Below are 22,457 nucleotides of genomic sequence, written 5' to 3'. Positions count from 1 at the left end.
GGCTCAGTGGCCTGCATGTAGTGTTATTCCTCATATACATACAGTGGACACTCTTTCCTCACACTCAGGAGCATAGGTCTCATACACAGTAGGCACGGTACCTTGCACACACATTAGGTACCTGTAGAATGGATCTCTGAGAGTGATGCTGTTCCCACTGGAGCTTTGGGTTGTGGTCTTTCTTCTTCACAGGAGAACAGGACTTAAGCTTATAAGGAAAGTCCGAAGGTTCAGCCATATCCCGCTGAGAAACCGAGGAACTCAGCGGGAGAGCGAGGCAGGCAGACGACAGCAGTGTGATCTTGACCAGGCTCCCTCCTAAGTGCTCTAATCCTTGCTGTGGTGCCCTCCCTGAGGCAGACACCTGCAGGCCCAGCAGGGAGAGCCCAGCACACCTGTGTGGCCTCCTACTGCAGTTCATCCTAAATTCCAGAGAACCAGTTTGTGCCAGCCAGTCTCCTGGACTGCTGGAAGAGGAAGCTAAAGCTTGGGAGGCTCTCACTGTCTGGTCAGCTCCAAGCCACAGCCAGCCTGTCCTGGTCATTTCCACCACAACAGAGCTTAAAGCATCTTAAAATGCACCCTTTGTGGTTGGGGTCTGCAAGGTACTCTTGGTTTTGTGCTTTCGATTTTGCCGTGAATTGATTGTCTGGTGGCACAGGCCGGTAGTCCCAGCTATTCTGGAGACTGAGCTAGGAGAATTACTCAGTTCAAGGACAGTCTGAGGAATTTAATGACAGCCTGGCTCAAACTAAAAGCAGAAAGGGCTAAGTGTATCACTCAGTGGTGTGGCATTTGTCTAGTGTGTGTGAGACCCCACCGAAGACAAACAAAACCCTTTCACTATGATTGGTAGACAGTATGTTTCCATCTGCTTCAAGTCAGGGTCAATCTAAGAAACTTCCTGGGGAACCCCAACGTCAAGGCCCCACCATCTCCCTGTCTGGCTCTTCCTGTACTTAGGTTTCCTAATCTAAAAATAGGGGCTGTAACTATATTGTCTGAAAGGCTGGGGGAGGATTCCCTGTGGTTTGTATCTGAACAGACCCAGGCACAGAGTCTCCTATCCCAAGGGTTCAATAGAAACCTAGTTGTTGGTCACCCTGTCTCAGTGGCTGTCCTTTGCCTTGGAACCAGTCAGTATAAGCAGGCAGGAGGCAATCCCACTGACATCTCTTCATGGACAGATGTGATTCTCAGCCACTCGCTAAACTGGCCACCAGAACAACATCTGTTAGGTTTTGTCAGCTTCTCATGGCAGGGCCCTCTCAGCCTGGAGCTGTTTCTCTCCAGCTACCCAGTTGTGCTGGTTACTGTGAGCTTTCTTCTTGGCTCACTGTTTCTCTTCATGAAATGGCATCTGGTCACTCGGAGACAGTCCATCTTGGACATCTGAAGATGTATAGTTTCCACCTAGTCACTGGTGTGATGTGGATATTGGCCTTATCACAGGTTCTGGCCTCTCAGGCTCAGGGCTAGCTTCAGCCCAAGGTTTGTAGGATGGGTTATGATCTGGGAAGTTAGAACCAAAGCAGGGGTGGGGGAGAGGCAGTGTTTAAGAGAACAGCCTGTAGCTCAGCTTCAACAATCCAAGAGTCCAGGAAACTCAGGAATGGGGGAAATCAGACAGGAAGAGTGCTGCTGCAGGATGGGGTAGGTGACCCAAAGCATGGTGACCTTACTTGGCAGACAGTGGTTGAGCCAGGGTTAGCTTAGGAACTAAGTGTTTCCATGAGATTTGTGGCCAGGAAGAGCCTTATAGCATCTCCCTCTAGAGGTCCATTTGACCATGATGCTCTTGACTGCGTCTGTAGCATCCCAGGCTGAGAGTGAGTGGCAGGTGGCCAAGGGCACTATGGGAACTGAGCCCTTATCTTCTGTGGAGCCTCTAGACAGACCCAGCAATGCTGCACAGACCAACCTGCTTTCCTTGGCTTCTGACAAGGAAGGGGACTTAGGAGAAGCAATCCTTGCTTAGTCTCAGAAAAGGAAAGGACACGGTAGTCATCACCCAAAGAGTGGCTCATATGTCTTTTAGGAGTGAGGTTTCCAGGAGTGTCACCCAAAGTTCCATAGAGTAGTCCTTGATGCCAGGGTCAAGGTCAAGTCTCAGCTGTCATCTTCAGCCCAGCCCTCACCATCACCTAGTCCCGGGGAATCTCTTGTAGCCATCTTGCCATCTTGCCATCACCCCTGAGCTTTACCTCCGCAGCCAGGGCTACACTCCCGGCCTATTGTCTTGTTTTGGTTTTGTTGTTGTTTTGTGTTGTATTGTTTCTAGCTTTTTTTTTTTTTTGAGACAGGGTGCCATTCTGTAGCCCAGGCCAGACTGGACCTCACTATGTAGCCAATGCTAGTCTCAGACTTATGCATCTGGCAGGCTCTGCTGGTTTCTGATATGAAGCTGGAGTGATCATCCCCTGCCATGCCTCGCCAGCGGTGCTCACAGCTTCCACCTCTCCTGCTGCCCAGCCCTGGCCTCCCTGAAGGCCCAGATCTTTTCTGCTACTGTTCTTGGTCCTTGGGCTTCCTTGCTCCAAGTCTCAGCATCTTTGCCAGGCTTCTTCCTTAAACACAGGTGAAGGGGTCCTCCCAGCCCCAGGAGAACTGGACTCATGTCTTCTTTCCTTCTATAGTGGCCATTGAGCATTAGAATATGGTCTGTCTGTTTCCCACCCTCCAGGAGCACATAGGCTACAGGAAGGTCAGCAACTGGAGTAGTGGTATGTTCCAGAAAGGGTGAGTCACCCTGGAAAGAGGAGTATTAGCTTCTCTGCAGGAAGGGCAACTAAGTCTTGACTGGGTTCAGTGTTCAGTCTGAGGCCTCACAGCTTCCATACTGCAGAGCCCGGCTGCGATCATCGTTCTGCTACTAAGCTAGTATGCCACTTGACAATGTTATGCCCAGGGTAGACACAGAAAGTTCTGGAATGTTCTTCCCACAGGTGGCATTCGGGTCCTCCTAGGCCTCCTAGGCACTTTAGGTGGTATCTTCATCCCAAATCTTCCCGACAACAGGGCAAGTCCCCTGAACTATGCACAGGGAAGCTGAGCACAAGGCGGGCTGTGTGGTTAGCCTGTGCCTGAGCAGATGCTACTTCTCTTCCTGGACATCTCAGCAATATCCTTTGCCTTTTCCCAATGCTATGGGTCACTTCCAGGCAGTGTTTTGGGCAAAAGCACATCGCCTCACATGCCCTGTTTTACCGCTTTCTTTTCCCACTGAGCAGATGAGTTCCTCGTAGACGTGTAAGGCCTGTGGGGAGAAATCTGCCAATTCCCTGTGGCAGCAGCATTGGGAGACGGAAGGAGCAGAGCCCAAGCCAGCTGGTGGGGTGGATGCAACGGCACGGCACGGAGTGGAGAGGTTTTGCGGACTACTTCAAGGCAGTTAATGAATCAGGTCGCCTCATTACCTCTACATGTGGCTTTTAAACACATATTTATTCTGCTCCAGCTCAACAGTTACTCTCTAGGATGCAGCCAGGACTGCTGAGCACGCCTCTTCTCATTCTTGTTCTTTTCCTAGTCCACAGCCTTTCTCTCCCCTGTTTCTCCTCCCTCTTCATCTCCTCTGCTTTCACCCTTTCCTCCTCCTCCACCTAGGTACCCTTCTTCTCCTCTTCCTCCTCCCTTTTTACCTCTTCCTCCTCTTCATAAAAGCATCCTTATCTTCCTCCTCTCTTTTATTCTCTTCATTTCAAAGTGTCTTCACTTGAATTCATCTTACCCTTTCTCACCTGGCACTGAATAGTAACGTAAAACCCAGGGCTGACGAACGCACCGGATTTTTAGGAGTCCAGCCCCAGCACCTGTGTGGATACAGATTCCAACACTAGTCCAGGCCCCGCCCAGGCCGGGTGCTCTTTCTTCATTTTCTGCTCAGCCTGCTCCTGTTTGGGCAGAGGTAAAGGAGGAAAGGGAGGCCTCTTTGTGCGGCTGTCTTCCTTCCCACCATCTTTTAGGCTCAGCCAGTGGGTGCAGAAGCAACCAGAATGTACCTGCATGGCTGTACCATGCCAGGGAATTTAATTAAGAATACACACATTAGAATTTCAGTGGGATTGCCTATTTAATGTTACTTTATTAAGCCTTCTATCAAATCCTTTTTATGTGTATCAGTTGATACACAATTAATCTGTTCTCTTGTGAGAAAAAAAAAATAGCACCGGAGGTGAATGGGAAGTGTCAGATGATCATAATTATAAGCGCTGTTCACTTGGAGCACCTCTAGCCTACATCAGGGATGCTGTGCAGCGGCGCGCCTCACCACAGCCCACTTCATTAGGCTTGACCTTCCCAGCTGGGGATTTCACTGGTGTTTTTTTAATGGGTTTGTATACCGCGAATCACAACACCTTATGAAACCTCTTTGTAGCTGCAACAAAAGAGAGCCCACCAGTTTACAAAAAAAGCCGCAGCTCTAGCTGGCAGGGTCCCCACCATAATGCAGGGAACTTCTCAGCCACTGGCTGGGGAGAGGCTGTACCCCGTGTCTTCGTCACTGAGATAAATGTCTTTCCTCGGCTTTGAAGCGCCTCAGCTCCGAGGAGCCACCGGCAGTCAAACAAGTAATTGCCGAGTTCTGATCGTGCTTCAGAGCCCAGTGACTGCCCACTTAGAGGAGGCTTTCCAAAGCCAAGAAAGAATCATCCGCAGGGCCACCGAGGACATCTTCGCACTAACAGGCTGGACAAACCAGTCGTAGCCTTGGGTTAGAAGCCAACGAAGTGCATGGGACACAGGGCACATGAAGGCACCTGGGCCAGGTGGGGGAACCTCAGAAAGAACATGCCTGGTTATCTTTTTCTCTTTCCATTTGTGTTTGTAATAAACTCTCTCTCATACAATTAGCCTCAATTGTTTTTATATCTTCAGAGGCAATAATACAGGCAGCCTGGGGAATAGGGTAGTAATCCGTATACCTGTGTTCATTTACCCAAATCACTATGGTTACAGCCAGGGCAAACTGTTTACTGCAAGGATGCGAGAGCCTCTTTCCAGTTCCTAATGACCTTTGCTCCTTCAATAACATCAACAAGCTGGGGAGGCTGCCCACACCATTAAAACCAATTGCCTCTCAAGTTACTGAGGGACTCGAGCGCTTCCTCATTTATTTTTCTCATCTGATGTAGCTCACATGCCACTTCCTTGTCTTTAAAGAAGGGAAAAACTGTGGATTATTGATTTGCTGCTGAACAGAAGACCAACCTAAAAGCCCGGATGAATTGTCACTCATTATTGAAATTACTGAACACTAATTAAACTGGCAGCCCAAATCCCAGCAGGCCACACTCATCTGAAGCTGAGATCCAGACACTTGGGCAGTGGAAGAGAGAGCCTTAGCAACCACCAGGGCTGCAACATGCTTCGAATTGGCTTTTGCTTCTTAAAGGCGCACAGCCCTGTTTTCAGTGGCTCAGAGGGCCACCACTCACATGCAGGTGGAAGCGTCGGCCCCAGTCTTTCCCTGGTTCTTTACAGGAACTGCGGAGCCACAGGGGAGACTGTTCTAAGAAGGTCTGTCCCTGGTTCTCTGGTGAGGGCAGAGCATGCAGCCTGGGATACCACTGCGAGGGCAGCAGGCAGCCTCACGGTGAGCAAAAGGCCCTGCTGGCACAGGCAAGGCTGGCAGTTCAGATGCCTTTGGTAGGGAGAAACTGAGTCACACTGGCTAAGAGTGGCAGTATGGGCTCCCCTGGAAGGGAACCATGCCCCCAGAGCATTTCAGTTCACAAATCTAATTCAGTTTCTAGATTATGCCAGGGCCTCTTTCAAGGCCCCACAAAAGCCACATAAATTATGCATGGCCACTGGTAATCCTCCTCTGACTCTGCTTAAGCAGAAACCCCCACTTTGCTAAGTTTCAAAAGGGGAAGAGTCTGATCCAAGGCTGCAATCAAGAGTTAATGTCCCATAGTCGCTGGAGAAACACAGCTAATTGGGCCTCAACTAGGCCCTGCAAGGAGCCAAAGTGTATACCGTCAGGAGGTGTCAGGGGGAACTGTTGGCCAGTCATAAGCAGGGCAAGTATCTGGGCTACTATATACTCTCTCTCATCTGTCTATCATTTCTCTGTCTCTCTCTCTCTCTCTCTCTCACACACACACACACACACACATTTTTTTCAAAATATGAACATTTCAAAATTCAGTTTTATATGCAAGGACCCAAACCAAACAATAGCTGAACTGTCCGCTAACAGATAAAGGGTCAACCAGACTATAACTCATCGATGCAGTGGAATACCATTCGGCAATGAAAAGGAGCGGTTTTCTAATTGTGCACTAGGAAGGCTGCTCTCTTTCAAAGCAGAGCTATGGGCCGGGAAGATGGTGCAAGGAGTGAGAGTGCTTGCTGCTCAAACAGGAAGACCCGAGTTTGAATCCCAGCACCCACGTAAACGGGCAGGTGTGGCCAGGTGCATGCCTGTAACTCTAGAGACTGCAGGAAAGGAGATGGGATTTCTAGGGTTTACTGGCTCCCAGTCTAGCTTCAGGTTGAGTGAGATCCTTGGCTTCTACTTGTGTGTGATCTCACACACGTGTGCAGCATCATATTGTAGAATATACAGACGCGGAGATTAAAAAAAAATAAATGTAAGGTTGTTTGGGAGCTGTCGTTTAAGCATGTAGTATGGTCTTTGTCTCTTGAGTGCCTGAATGCTGAGACAGGCCTGGCGTACCAGCATGTCTGGTGCCAGGTGCTGCCTTGAGAACCTGTCATCACATCCTTTGGCTATCAACATTTGGCTGTGTTAGAATCCTCCGTGTTGTGGATTCTTTGTGGAATCCTTCTCATATAGCAGAATTCAGGCTTTACTTGATGACCTGACTGTCACCCTGGAGCCAAGTGGGGCTCTGTCTAGTTTCTGGGGAGCACTACTCTCAGGGAACAGGTCACAGGTCTCTTTGGGTTTTCCTTGTTCAGATGGCAGTGCACCCTAAGGGGACAGTGGGATCCCTGCTGTGCTCTGGCCACACTGGGATTCCTCTCTTACCAGGACTGGTGGCTCCAGCATATGCTGAGATGTATGTAGCTGTTCTAAGTCCCAGGATGTGAGGAGTAGGGACTGAAGGCCATTTGTGGGCAGTGCTCCTGATGGAATGTGGACACGTTTGCTACCTGCTGGTCCTGTTCCTTAATCAGGGTCCCCATCTCCACATTTCCCATTTGTTACTATCCTGGGAGCCAATGGTATTGTCCATAGGACACTGATAGGCAGGGCCTTCTGACCCCTGACCTTGTGTTTGTTTTTGTTTTTCCTGTGTATCTCTCAGCATGCTCATGTTTGTGATACACTACCTGGGAGATCATGGACTCCGTTCCTATCTGAACTTCTGTCCAGTGAGCAATTGCGTGTGTGGCGGGGTGGGAGGGTTGGGGTGGGTGGGTGGGGTCTGCTCATTAAGGCCCAGCCTCCTGCAAATTAACTTCTCTGCTCATTCATTGAAGAGGTGCAGATCTCTGTCTCTCTCAGTGTGTGTGTGTGTGTGTGTGTGTGTGTGTGTGTGTGTGTGTGTGTGTGTGTGTGTGTAAGTAAAAGTTCCATATAGCCCAGGCTGGCCTCAAACTCACTATGTAGTTAAGGAAACTTGGACTCACAATCCTGCCTTTCTCTTCCAGATTCTGGGGTTGCATGCATGCACCACCACACCAGCACACCAGCACACTAGCACACCAGCACACCACTACACAGAACACCACTACACACCACACCACAACACCAGCACACCACTACACCATCACACCACTAAACTACCACACTAGCACACTAGCACACCAACACACCACCACACCAGCACACCAGCACACCAGCACACCAGCACATGCCTCTCTTTTGAGGATGTTTCAGTTGAGTGTGTCTCACTCTTTCCCAGGCTTCAAGTATTATCAGTGACTCTTCTCCACTTGGCCCCGTCACTCATATCTGAAAATGTTAGTCCTCATAATTTTGGCAAAAGGTCACAGGCGTCTTTATTAAGCTTCCCAGGATCCTGTGTGACCTAGATATGAGTGATATACACATGCATGTGTGAGTGCACACACACACACACACACACACACACACACACACACACACATATATACATCCTGACACATACACACACATACACATACATATTTACACACCTTGACATACACACATATATCACACATTTACCCTGACACATAAACAAAGACACACACACACACACACACACACACACACACACACACACACACACTGACATATACACACACATACACATATATACATCCTGACACATACACATACATATTTATACACCTTGACATACACACATATATCACACATTTACCCTGACACATAAACAAAGACACACACACACACACACACACGATAAAATAGCTCGTTAAGTCCTGGTGTTGCACAATGAATTATTAGGTAAATTAATTTAAAAAAAATGGGAACTACATTAAGTTGGAGGGAAAATAAAACTGAATAGCAAAATGGAGCCAATAAACTAGTATCCATGGACCTTAGAACGTACTTCACAGCCTTTGCTGTTAGCTCTTGAGAATTTGTTTTCTCTTTTGGCCAAAGCAATGCTACCCCTCTTCCTCCTCCTCTTCCCTTCTCCTCCTTCAGAATAATCTACTATTTTAACCTCATACCCATCAGTGAGCATAGCATTTCTGCTTTTGATTTCATCCATTGTTTATGCAGGGGTGGGTGGGCGTACAGAGGCCATGGTGTGCTTGTGGAGGTCTAGGACAACTTGGTGAAGTCAGTTCTCCTCTTCCACCTTTACATGCATTTTAGGGATCACACCCAGATCACCAAGTTTGTAGAGCAAATGCCTTCACCCTCTGAGGCATGTCAGTGGCCCTGGCCACTGTGTTTCATATGTCTTCCACCACGTGTCCTTCAAAGAATGTCACATTTCTTCCTGTTCACTCAATCTCTGTGGATTTTGCCTTCTTTGTTCTTCATTGGATGGGGTGGGGGAGGGGTAACTTCCATTTCCTTTCTAACACTTAATGATAGACCTTAAAAGTTAGATAGACATGTTGCACTCGAGACTAAAGGTAATGTACAAAGCCCCCAGTTTGTCTGCCTTTATGCCTAGATTTCTCCCAACCTTGTCTGGTAGAGTGCATTGTGAGAAAACTCATAAACACTGTCTTGGTTAGCTCAGACTCCTGTAACACAAAGGAGCAGGCATTTCTTTCTTCCAGCGCTGGAGACTGAAAGTCCCAAGTAAGAGGGAGGCAGATCAAGTCCTGGTGAGGACTCATTTCCTGGCTTGCGGTGGCTACCACCTTTCGACGTGCCCCAGGATGTCCTAGGTGTGTTCCTGCGGAGGGACAGGGTGCACACTGGTATCTTTTCTTACCACTACAGCCAGGACTCACCATTTTTGCCTCATTAAACCTGAATATGGTCACAGTGAGGTCAAAGTCTTCAACAATTAGTCAATAATACTGATGTGAACATTAACACTTATTATTGGTTAAAATATTAAGGCCACTCCACTTAGTTAAGAGGGAGGTTTATTTTGTGGGGTAACTTACAAGTGAAGGGATAGTTTACAGGGTCTGGGAAAGGTGTGGCGCAGTCCATCGGTGTTCTCTGGAGAACTCTGCTCGGTCTACCTCCATCCTCAGGGTCCAGGAACCAAGAGAGCCGGCCCATCCTGATCTCGGGTCTTCCTCTCTCAGGCCCGCCTTGTAGGCGTGACAGTTACCGAAGCCTCAGGGGGGTTGGAACTTCCAGGTCAAAGCTGGAACAGCTACCCACTACAACTTATTATGAAAATAGTGTCAGCTTTAATTTTTCCCACAAAATCTCTGGTCTTCTATTTTATTTTACTTTTTGCTATTCCTCCTTTAGTTTACATGGCTCACACTTTCTTTTTCACTTTTTTCCTTGCTATGATGTGTCTGCCAGTACTTTCTAAAGTCGGGACTTTCTGATTCTTGGTCTGTCTGAAGGTATCACATTCTTAGTGGTGAATGAATGATGGAGACCTGTGGGTCCTTCTGACTGAACTTACCCTGGCACCATGAAGATGACACCCCTTCTTCTGACCTCTGCAGTGCCTGTTACACACTGCCATCCTCACTGTGCACTCCTGTTACACACTGCCATCCTCACTGTGCATGCCTGTTACACACTCTGCATTCCTCACTGTGCACTCCTGTTACACACTCTGCATTCCTCACTCTACACTCCTGTTACACACTCTCATCCTCACTGTGCACTCCCGTTACACACTCTCATCCTCACTGTGCTCTCCTGTTACACACTCTGCCATCCTCACTGTGCAGTCCTGTTACACACTCTGCCACCCTCACTGTGCACTCCTGTTACACACTCTGCATTCCTCACTGTGCACTCCTGTTACACACTCTCATTCTCATTGTGCACTCCTGTTACACACACTTCTATGCTCACTGTGGTTTTTATCTGGTGGAGAGCATCCGCGCTCTTTCTGGCATTCTGCGCTTGTGTTGTCCTGTGTCTAGGAGTGTCTTTTTTTAAACTCAGTCCTGCTGTGTTTAACTCAAACCTGACACGGTTTGAAACCTAACTCATCCTGGTTCTCGAAAACCTCCATCACCGCTTGCCTCTCTCTCCTGCCTTCCCTCTCTGTCTCTCCTTTCCCCTGCCCCACTCCTCCCTCTCTCTCCCCCTTCTCCCTGTCCCTTTCTCTTCTCCTCTCCTTCTCTCTCTCACTCTCTCTCTCTCTCTCTCTCTCTCTCTCTCTCTCTCTCTCTCTCTCTCTCTCTCTCTCAACCTGGACCTCCTCCAGCCTCATATCACCATCTACTATTTTCTATACATCTTGCCTCTCTGGTCCCCTGCCATTTCCCTGGCTCTTTTAGTTAATTAACAGCATCTCATTAACTACACATTCTCTACTCCCTTATTTTTTGTAAGTCTCCACTGGTTCCATTTCTGCAAGTGTGCCTTCTTGTCTTATACTCACCTCATCTTTTGTCATAGTTTCGTGTTCTTGTTCCATGTATAATAGTTGGGTTTTAATCTCTTGGAGACTTTAAAGTCCCCAGTGGTTTGTTCTGTTACTCACTGTTCACTTCTGTACAGCACCTCTCGTCACACTTGTCCATATTGTTTGGAAGCTCCTCCAAGCCCTGAGCTAGGACACCGTCTTTGCCTAACATGTCTATGGCAGTCCATCCTCAGTGGCCGCGGGTACCTCTTGCTTCAGCCACTATTACACAGAGCACCTGCAGAATTTCTCGTGCCCTTCTTAACATATGTACAAAGCAGTGAATGTGGGAGTTTGGGGGAATTCACATCCCACTGAGCCAGGGTTTCTGTAGAGAAAACCACCTTCGTTTCTATAGGCAACAGATTCTAAGGTGCTCTTTCCATGGCCCCACTTTGATGGCTTCTAATAGGAACTGACCCATGGAAAGACCTTTGGCTTGCCTCTCAGAAGGGTAACCTGAGTCCTTTTGGCAGTGTCCTGTCCCAGGCTAGACCAGGTGGATTGTTTAGGAAAGGGAAAGGGTTTTTGACTGTATCTCTGGGAGTTCCAAATGCCCTGGGATCTTGACCTCCCCTCTGTGCCTGCTCTTAAGTACACAGCAAGTCTTGGCCTCTGAGAACAGCTTTTTGGGAAAACAGCTCATGAGAAGCAAAAGGCTCTTCTGGTCTTTAGGTGTGACAAGGAACTGGGCTTCTGTCTGTGCCTGGATGTCACTCACTTTAGACATTACAGTTGGAAAAGTCTTTCCTCACAATGCCTACCTGAAGACATCTTGGTAGGAGAACATTCTGGAGATGAGAATAAAAGTTAGGGGAGTTTCCATGTGCCCCTGAAGACAAACCAAACTCCCCTGTCTGTGTTCCAGCTCCCACTTCTTCAATAAAACATGGCTCACTTCTATGTTTAGTAGCAGAATGGTCAGACTACCTGGTTTTTCCCACAGAGAGTACCCTGCTCAGTTGTAAAGGGTTCCTATGTATAGGAGATTTTCAAAGCTCAGGTGCATGTGGCCTTCTGATCGTAGTTGCTGGTAGCTGCAGAGGCCAAGGGATGAGGGTACGGCCTGTCTCACTATCTTCTAAGAATGTTCCTCAAGTTTTCCAGATACAATCCCAAAATATCTAAGATAATAATTACTGCAGGGTAGGCCATGCAGTCAAATAAGCAGTATTAGGAACAGAGCTGACCCAGGAAGAGCTTTTTTAAGCATGGAGTTTAAGAATTTAAGGCCAAAGAGGCGATGGGAAGACTGTAAGGGCCAGAGGTGGTGGGTGATTCCAAAGAAACAGGTTTTTCCAGATACAACAACAGTTGGTGAACATATGATCTCACAGAGACCAAGACAGTACACACAAGACCTACATAAGCTCAAACGAGACAAAACCCCAGGATGAAGAAGGGGAAATGGCCACAAAGTCCCACCCCCAACTAAGAAGCTATTTGGGACAGCTATTGAAAGAGGAGCAATCAGTTTTCTTCAATGGAGTGACCCTGGGAATATTAAGCCCACCCCGGGGCAGGCTGCAGCTCAGGGATAGTCGGCCAACATGAAATGGACTCCATGGTTGGTTGCTTTGTTCGTTTGTTTATTATTTATTTATTCTGTGTGTGTGTGTGTGTGCTCATGCATGTGCATAATTTTTTTTCTTTTGAGACAGAGAAAGAACATGAAATGGTATGAGGGTGCCTGGGAGAAGTTGGGGAAGGGGAAGGAATATGACCAAAACATATCATATAAAATTTTTAAAAATAATTTTTTTTAAAAAAAGAACTAAGATGGAGTGCAGCCACTCTGAGCAGTGCTGAGGGATGCCTGGACAGCCCATTGTTCAGGCACTTTAGACAAAGTACTAAAGTGTCATCTTGGAGTGTCACAGATCTTTAGACGCTCTGCTCTGCACCTGTGTCCAGGTCACCAGTCTGGACCAGGCATCAGGGAATCAAGCTCAAGGCCAGTGGTCCACACCCAGCCTCTTGATAGTGTGGTGCCTGGGTTGTGGGCCTGCTCCTTCCTCGGGGTCAGGCACAGTGAATACGGTGACTATAAAGTTCTTTGGGGACTCCATTTGGGTGGTATCACCAGCTGCCACGGAGAGCCTCTCCTTTTCAGAACCAGTGCTGGGAGGTATTTGAGAGCCCAAACCCTTCTTCCCTATCTTGGGAATCACACCCTTTGAGGGGCCTCTGTAATTCCCATATCCCTCGTGGCTGGTGGCGGCGGTGGTGATAGTGATGGTGGTGTATGGCCTCCACACATTTGTGTGGAAGCCAGAGGACAACTTCATGTGTCACCCACTACTTTCAGTACAACCAGGCTAGACGGGCTGACTAATGAGCCATAGACATCCTCCTGTTTCTGCCTTCCCAGTACTCGTAGTACAAACACACACCACCACACCCAGCATTTTTTGCATGGGTTCTAGGGATTAAATTCGGGTCCTCATGTTTTTAAGGCAAGTACTTTGTTGACTGAGCTCCCACCCCCATCCCCACCCTGGCCCCTCATGATTATTCTTTACTGTTGAGTAAAAGGCAGTATGTGAGAGACAACAAGAGATGGAAGAAATAGTTTGGAGAAAAACATGCTGGGCTTTCTGGGGAAAAGAGTGAGACCGAGGGATTCTTATGGGCCCCAAGAGACCTGAGGATTATAAAAAGCAATACTAAAAACTTTCCCAGGGTTCTTCAGACAGGGGTACCCTGCCCCCATGGATGATAAAGAATACGCCCAGAGCTTGGCCAGATGAAGGGTGCTCACCGACACTACCCAACTGGGGAAGGGGGGCCATAAGTGACTGCTGTCCCAGCCCGGGGCTCTCAGGGCTCCTTGGAGGGGATGGAGTGGAAGGTTTAGAGACCCGCCTAGAGCCCAAAGCAGACCACCATAACAACAAAACTCCAATCCATGGCGTTGCTGGCAAGCCCATGTGAGAGCCGTGTTTGGTAATGTGCTCTACACAGGGCTGGCTGATAAGCTTCCTTCCCAGGTCCCCATTGGAGGCGCTCCTTGCCTTGCTCAAGGTCATGTGGCTAAGCCAGGACTGTGCGCAGCGCCCAGTGAGTGCTCCTTAGGGTCATAGGAACTGTCCATGGTTTATTACCCTGGGGCCGTCCTGCAGCAACTCCTAGCTTCTGCTTTAATCTATATCTGTTCTCACCCTGGTCTTCATTAGTCAGGGCAGGATTCTAAATTAGAGAGAGAACCTTGACTTCTTTCCCACAAGGCCGTGCACAGGCCAGTCTTCTCTTGGCATTGTCCCCTGGATACACTGATATGATTAGAAACTGCAGGCTTGAACTTTGAAAACTGTGTTTCCAAGGATGTCTGCAGATGGAGGTCTCAAAGGAACCCACGTGGAGGTACATCTGTTCACACTTAAAGACAGCACGACTTTGTCCAGCCTGCAGCCTTCTGCATGGCCATTGCAGAGACAGCCTGAGCGTCAGAAGCCTCGGCAGGCTGATTTAGACCAGGAACCTGGACGCTCCCATTTTACAGTTGTATTGCTTCCATTGAATCCCCCCAAGGGAGGAGAGGCTACATTCCCAGGAAGCTAGCAGGACAGTACCTGCAGGGGCCTGGTTGCTACTGTGTGTGTCTCTGGGTAATGATGAGAAGGATATGGACTTGCTTATTCTAGATTGAGCTGAGTGAGGTTATAAACGTGCCAGGAAGTAGTAGGCTTATATCTACAGCCAGTGCTGTCCAATAAAAAGATGATGCAGTATGGAAGCACAGTTTGTAATCCCAGCACTCCAGAGCCTGAGGCAGGAGGAACATGAGTTTGAGACCAGCCTGGACTACATTGCAAGTTCCAAGCCAACCTGAGCTACACAGTGAGAACCTGTCTCTGAATGAATGAATGAATGAATGAATGAATGTTATGTGAGCCACCTATACACCTATGTAACTTGATAACCTTAGGATCTACTAAAATAAAGTTTAGAAGAACCAGTTGATGTTAATTTTAGATCCTATTTGCTCCAACATAGATGAATTTTACTATAACAGAAACACATAATCATTATAAAGTTGTTGATAAGCTGTTCTTCTTTGTGTCTTTGTGAGTCTTTGCCTCGTGTGCCCTCCCAGAACCTGCCCCTTTAGCCAGCCTCAGAAAAGTGTGCAGTGGTGCCCCCTGGTAGGTGGTATGGCTTGTACACAGCGACTGTGTACAAGAACTCTGCGGTCAGCAGGTTCCATGGACACAGCGGCTCCCAGGGTTTCTCCATGGGCTCCTGATGACGTGAGTGGTGTTGCACATAGGTGTGGTCTGGCCGAATGAGTTGGCTGATTGCATCTGTTCCTTTTCCATGGATCAGTGTCGTGATTCATATGTTCGGGACTCAGAGTAAAAGCCTGAAAATTTTGTCTTTTTGATGAACCAGATATTTCCCACGTTTGTTGGGCCACCAAACATTTGCTGATTTCGCCTAGAATGAAGGTCCTGCTTGGTGATTGAGGAGCTGAGGGGAACAAAGGTGAGTAGAGCCATCTGTGGAATGGTGGTCACATCATCATTGCACCTCCAGCCACGACAGTCCCTTCTCAAAGGGAGCCTGAACTGTCTCTTACAACCGATGTTAACCTGATGTCCCCTATAAAGCCCTATAGGACAAATGTGTTCAAGGGACTGGGACACGGGGACACACTTCGGTGCCCAGACATAGCATCCACAGAGCCCTTGTCAGGTCAGGAGGAAAGGTAGCAGGAAGGGCACTGAGATTCTGGGAACCTGATGGAGCTGGAGAGTGACAGTCTCTTTGTCACTCAGGAAGGGCCTACTGTGCTCATGGCCAAGAGTCCAGCAAGCACACCCAGATGCCCGTGTGAGCCCGTGGAGGTAGAACTGTACGGCTCCAGCTTCTGAGGCTCTCTCTCGTCAGCGTTTTCATTTCAGTGGGAATAGAATCTCCCAGATTCGCATTCAGTGCTTGCTGAGTTTATATGTGACAGATTCTGCACGGGAGTTTGAAATGGGCCAAGATCTGGGTTTTTCTAGTCCAGCTTTTGCAGACGGGAAAGGAAAATGGGAGAAGGCACTGCTGAGTTTCTGTGCCCTCCCTTCCATCGGAGGGCTTGCCCTCCCTCCTGGCTTCTGTGCCACCCATTAATGAGAAATGAGCCACCCGTGGAAGCCACTGACACTGAGAGAAGCCACTATGTTTTGCCTGGGGAAGAGCTGCACTTCTGGTGACTATTAAACCCCAACTGTGGCTGACTAGGTAACATCACTGAGCCTGGGGACTTCATGGCTGATGGACCCGGCTGACTCTTAGAAGATAATGAACACAAAGGACCAAAAGATATTGTCCTCCAGTAAAAACTTTCCACAAACAACCAATAAAAGTTTAAATCGTGTCGAAGTCCTAACAACTTGACAAAAGGTATAAAATAGAAACCATGACTCTTTCATTTTAGCAGAAACTGGGGTTGTGATTCATGTGTGGAGGGAGAAGGTTCTGGGGGAGCTGGTGCTGGGTAAGGCCCCAGCTTTTCTGTCAAGAGGCCAATAGAGGGGCGTTGCTCAGAAGGAGCCAGCCCACAGCATGGTAGTTATAGGCAAGGAGGCAAGGAGGTGCCCATTCTTGAAACCCAGAGTGCTCCTTGCATCTTATCTTTGTATCAGGTCCTTAAAAGAGAAAATCCAAGGAAGAAAGAGGCCACAGAGTTGAGATATTTGGGAAAGCACCCTGGGGACCAGCTAAATGGGACCCAGACTTTCTGGAACATGCCATTAGCACCCAGGGAATACAAGTCTATTTTAAGCCTAGGAAATATAGAGAGGGAGGGAGGGAGGGAGGGAGGGAGGGAGGGAGGGAGGGAGGAAGGGAGGGAGGGAGGGAAGGAGAGTCTCTGAATGAGAAGGAAAGGAGGAAGGATTTTACATGAGGAGGAGGTCAGGGGAGGAAACGGAGTACAACAGAAGCCAGGCTCCAAGCAGTCGCCTCCACACAATTCTCTGAACACATTCTGGAACCTTCTTTTGATGTTTCATCTCTGCTTTTCCCCCTGACTGAGTGGATTTCTGTTCAAGAGGGCAGCATACAACCCAGAACAAAGCTCTCTTCTTTCCCCTTCAAGGACAGACATGGGCTGTGACATAGACATTTTCACAGTTTTGTTTTGACTTTAAGGTCTTGTAGTCTAGGCTGGCCTGAAACTCTCTGTGTAGTCCTGGCTAGCTTTGAACTTGTAGTGATTTTTTTTTGTACCTCAGCCTCTGTGTACTGGGATTACAGGCTCACCTCACCACACCAAGCAACACATGTGTTTTGATGACGTGAACCGAAGCTCAGAAAATGTGCACCACGCCTTTCATGTTAAATTCGACAAAACGCTGATGTCCTGCGTTCCCCAGAAACAGGAGCAGGGCTGCTAAGAACAGTGCAGCTTCGAGAAAGGAAGAAACACCTTCTTTAAAGTGTTTCTTGCAGCAAAATGGAGCCACCAAAGCCTTGCTCCGCCACGCCAGAGCACCCCTCTGGCCCGCTTGCCAGAGTCCACGTTCATTCCTGTTGTTGACTCTCAGGCTTGGCTGTGTTCTGAAAATCAACAAACATCACGCCAGGAAGCATGCGCCTCATTTTATCAAATGGTACCCGGCTTGGTAATGGCCTCCCCAGATAATTCGCGCTGATCTGTGGTGATGACCAGGGGGACAGCAATGATTGTCATGTTAGTAAAAAAAATCAAAACAATCATGTTACGTCAGTTCTACCATTAAAAGACTTGCTTCTCTGCAAATTTTTGCGCTCAGTAATTAATACTCTGGGGCTTGTGGTTTCCGAGCCGGCTCTCCAGGCACAGAGATGCCACTCACCTGATAATTATTTCAGGAGACCATGCACGAATGGATGTGATTGACAAATGCAGGATTGCTGTAATTGCCTCAAGCGGAGTCGGTGAGAAAAGGAGAAAGAAGGAAGGGAGTTAACTAGTTGTATGCTTACCTATCAGATGGGAGGGCAGCAGCAGAGAGGCCCGGTGTTGCAAGACACCTGACGGCTGTACTAATCGACCCGCCAGACAGGAGCTGGCAGTCTGCAGCCAGCAGCGTGCTGACACATGTCCTGACTGGAGTTGGGCCCAGGGCTGGGACCTCACAGGGGATCGCTCAGATCTGTTGTGGCTGTGTGCATACCCCCCCCCCCCCCCCCCCCGAGAGGCCAGTGGGATCACAGTCCACATGACCTGCTTAATCCAAAGCAGAGCACTTTGGGAAAATCCCCGAAGAACATGATTTGAGAGCTGTGTATGGTGGGAGTCTCTTTCACGATGTGGCTTAGACATACCTTTGGTGCCTTAAGCCGGGTTCTGCTTCTGTGACTTGTCCTGGCTCAGAAGTATCAAGCACAGAGGAAACAGCACAGGTCTCCTAACAGGGAAATGCACGTCCTTGTCCTTGGTTGGGTACTACAACCACATAAAATGTGCAAATGATTTGTCAAGATTGTGTGAAACTGGGTATATTTTGCATAATTTGTACTTTTTTTTTTCTCCTTCACATTCCTGCCTATTAGCACATCACTCTGTTTGAAATCCAGAATTCTTTACATGTGGTGTAGGTGGCAGGGCCCAATTCTGGAGAAACCCATCAGGCACCAAGAATTGTGCAGACATAGGCCTGCCCATAAACCCTCTAGGTTCCGTATTCTATTCACATCTATAGATGGGAGATGATCCTGGTGTGTGCCATTTGGCTAATAATTGGCTCACTATTTGAAAATGTCCTTGAACACCTGGCATTTAGTGAGCATTTGCTAAATGGGAGGGAAAATCAAGCCAGCAAGGTAAAGACAATGCTGCTATTAGATGCAACAAGCAGGCTCGATGGCTGACTTGCTCCTGACTTAGGTAACAGCTTAATCTCTCGGAGTTGAAGAGCCTCATTAAGCATATGGTTTAGTTTGCTTTGGGAAGTAGAAAATGAAGGCATCAGAGTCGGTTGGTCAAATTGATTTTCTTAGAGCCAGAGTGACCCGCTCTTGACATTCATGAGTGAGAGTAAGTGGTAAGAAAACCGTAGAGAAGTGAGGCTCATCTACATGTGGACCATCCAGGGACACCCACGATGGATGCTTCAGCTCACACCTTTCAAGATTCACAACATGCCAAGCGTGTAATCTGCTTTTATTTAATATTGTGTGTGTGTGTGTAAGTTGTATGTGTGTACATGCACGGAAGTGTGGAGGCCAGAGGATAGCCTTAGCTGTCGCTCCTTAGGTGCGGTCTACTTTTTAAAAAGTAATTTAATTTAATTTGATTCTTTTTTTTTAATGCAGCTTCTCTCATCTGCCTGAATCTTGATGATGAATAGGCTAGTCTTGCCAGTCAGCTAGCCCCAGGGATGTACCTGTCTCCTCCTCTCCAGCACTGGAATTATGAGCATCTTTACATAGGTCCTGGGGATCCAAACCAGGTCCTCATGATTGTAAGGCAGGCACTTACTAAATAAGCTGTCTCCCCAGCCCTTAGTAGTTTCAAAGGCTGGCTAATGTGGCATGCACTGGACAGGACACCCTTCCTAGCCACCCATGCTCAGTGAGAGCATGGATGGTACTCTCATAATGGGCAGTTCTGTACAAAATCAGCTCTGCCTTGGAATCACGTGCTTGTATTCTGGTTATCTCCAGATCGTGACTTACATCGCACAAGTCCTTTAAGGTTCTTGGAACTTCCTGTCGAGTGTGTACCCTGAAGATCCTGGTAGCGCATGTTTTCCCAGCATCCTTTGAAAGGGTTAGTGGCATCCTTCACCCATCAATATTTTCTTAGCATCACAGATAGAGAATTGTATCTTAAAATTTGTTCACATTTACATGTTTTTGTATCTAGTTAAAACTGTGCATTTATTTTTCCCACTTGTTAGTGGTGTGTTTTCTTTTTAGTAAATTATTGCTAGTCTTCGCCCATTTATTATGTGGAATATTCAGAATTTCTTCCTGATTCACGACCACTTTTAGTACATTAAGGTTAATGCTTGGTCATATTCATTGCAAGTATTTTCACCCAGTTTGTGTGTGTGTGTGTGTGTGTGTGTGTGTGTGTGTGTGTGTGTGTGTGTGTGTGCATGTGGGAATACAGGTACCAGAAGCATGCAACCTCCTGTGTTTCATGTGTTGACCCTCATCTTGCACTTTGTTTGACATAGGCTCTGTTTGTTGTTCACCACATGTGGCAAGCTCTGCTGGCTGGCCTGTGAGCTTTCCAGCCATCTCTGGTTCTCTTGTTCCTACCTCTCATCTCTGGGATCTCAGAAGCTCGCTGCAGCCAGCTGTTCCTGGACTCGAACTCAGGTCCTCTTACTTGGATGTGGCAAATGATTTGACCCACTGAGCCATCTCCCCAGGCCTCTTGTTTGACTTTTAAAGATTTTAAAAATGTGTTTAGTTTTCAGAACAGGCCAGGGTATCAGGCATAAGACTGTGGCAGAGATGCTGGGGGCAGAGGCCACCATAGATGGGAAGCTGGGGACCAGGGGCTTGAGGACCCAAGTCCAGCTGAGTGCTTCACAGGATGCCACCTTGACTCTGTGCAGACATGGCATGGACACGTTTTCCAGCTGGAGCTTTGGTGGAGTTGCCCAGTTCTTGTTTTGTTTCTTTTTCCTTTCCAACATAAATAATTTGGCGTGGTTTCCACACAACCATTTATCATCGCTTCTGAGTTATTAACGCTCAAACTCAGGGGCATTTCTGTATATGCCATGGCTTTGAGGCATCAACTGAAAAATAATTAAAAGGCTCCCACACCATCGGTGGCCTGTGATTGCCCCGGAACGCCAGCTCTGTGACTGGCCAGGCTTTGGTGACCACTGCCACTTTAAAGGCTAAATTATATATTTTTATTAGTTGCCTGCTATTTCGCTCCTCATTCCTCAACAACTCTCAGAAGAATACCATCTGGCCCCAGTAATTTATTACAATTTAATTTCTCAATTTGTTCCATCACCTCTTTTCTTGATATTTCTATCAGCGAACTCCTCTCACCCTGGTGACAGGACGCTGGATACAGAAGCAGCCTGGGAGGAGGGCCTGCTGCCCAGGATGAAGCCAGCACCAGGCTACCCTATGGGGTTCCCCTAGGCAAACAGTCTGCCCTGCTCAACCGTGGTCCCGAGGAGCCGAATCTGCAGCAGCACTGGGAAGGGCATGAACAGCGTTGAGTGCAGGCTGATCAGCAGTAGCTTTTTTTTTCTTCCATGTAGATCACAACAGTGTGCAGCTCAAACCTTCCCTTTCATCATCCTTTGTGTTCAGATGATACATTTAAATACAAGTCTTAGATCTGTGGCTAAAGATGCAGGAAGCCAACACACCCCACAAAAAGTGACAACTCAAATCTCTCTTCTCAAAGCTTGCTTTCCCTGATGCAACAGAACTGAATTCTCTTTGGACTGGGGATGGCATCATAGTCCCAGAAGCATCTAGGGAAGAAGGGTCTGGCGGCAGCACAAGACAACCCAGCTTGCTGAGACTCCTGACCCCAGTGTCCCATGGTCTTAGAGGACACCAAGCAACCCTGTGGCCATTATCACTTCAGATTCTCGCATGGTCTGAAGAGGGAGGGTGGCATGACAGTCGGGCAGATGTGAAACTTGGGAAGAAATATCTCTGGCTCCTCTCCTTCCTTGTGCAGCCATGCTTCACAGATGTGATCCCTGCAGGTGAGAGGTAGCTCTTTGCTCTGACCTAATGCCATCCCCAGACAGGGATCCCTGTAGCCTTTCATTCCAGTGGTAAGAGAAGATGTCGATGGGAGTTCCTTGGGGAAAGAAAATCACTGTTTTACCTGCCTGGAAGATGTATGTGCATACACATGTGTGCAAATTCACATGTGCATATGCATTGTGTGTGTGTGTGTGTGTGTGTGTGTGTGTGTGTGTGTGTGTGTGTGTGTGTGTGTTGGGAGCAGTGGAAGCAGGAGAGTTTTCCTAGCTCTCTGATTTTTCTCTCTTTCTATTTTCCATCTCTTCTCCCCTTCCTCCTATAGAGAAAGACAAGTAAGTAGGAAAAGGTGAGCTGAAAACAAGGAATCTTGAGAGCTCTGACTTCATTCTGGAGGCATAACAGGCCCCTTCCTCACACTGGGAGCACCATCAGTGTGGTCCCCAGCTCCCCTAGAGCTCAGGGAGCATCAGCTAGGCCTTTCCATGCTTCCAGCCCTTGTGCCCAGTGCTAAGATACACCCTGAATTCACATGTTGCACTAACAAACCCTCACCGGCTATCTTCCAGCTTCCAGAACCTTTCCACCTCTTCTGGCTTGGGTGGGGTAGGAGGAGAGCAGCATGGGAAGGGGCATGACAATGGGCGACAGAGTAGGTTCACATGTGTGAGCATGCATTTACAAAAGTGTGTGCCTGAGTGAGTGTGGGAGCGCGTGGGTGTGAATATCCTTTGCCTGTGCTTGTGCATGAAAAGAAGTATTGTGTATGAGGGTTTGTATGAGTTGTTTGTACGTATGGCACTG

Source organism: Peromyscus californicus, unplaced genomic scaffold (genome assembly GCF_007827085.1).
Source record: "Peromyscus californicus insignis strain IS unplaced genomic scaffold, ASM782708v3 Scaffold_4__1_contigs__length_199733344, whole genome shotgun sequence".
Classification (NCBI taxonomy): domain Eukaryota; kingdom Metazoa; phylum Chordata; class Mammalia; order Rodentia; family Cricetidae; genus Peromyscus; species Peromyscus californicus.
Note: the sequence above shows the minus strand (reverse complement) of the source record.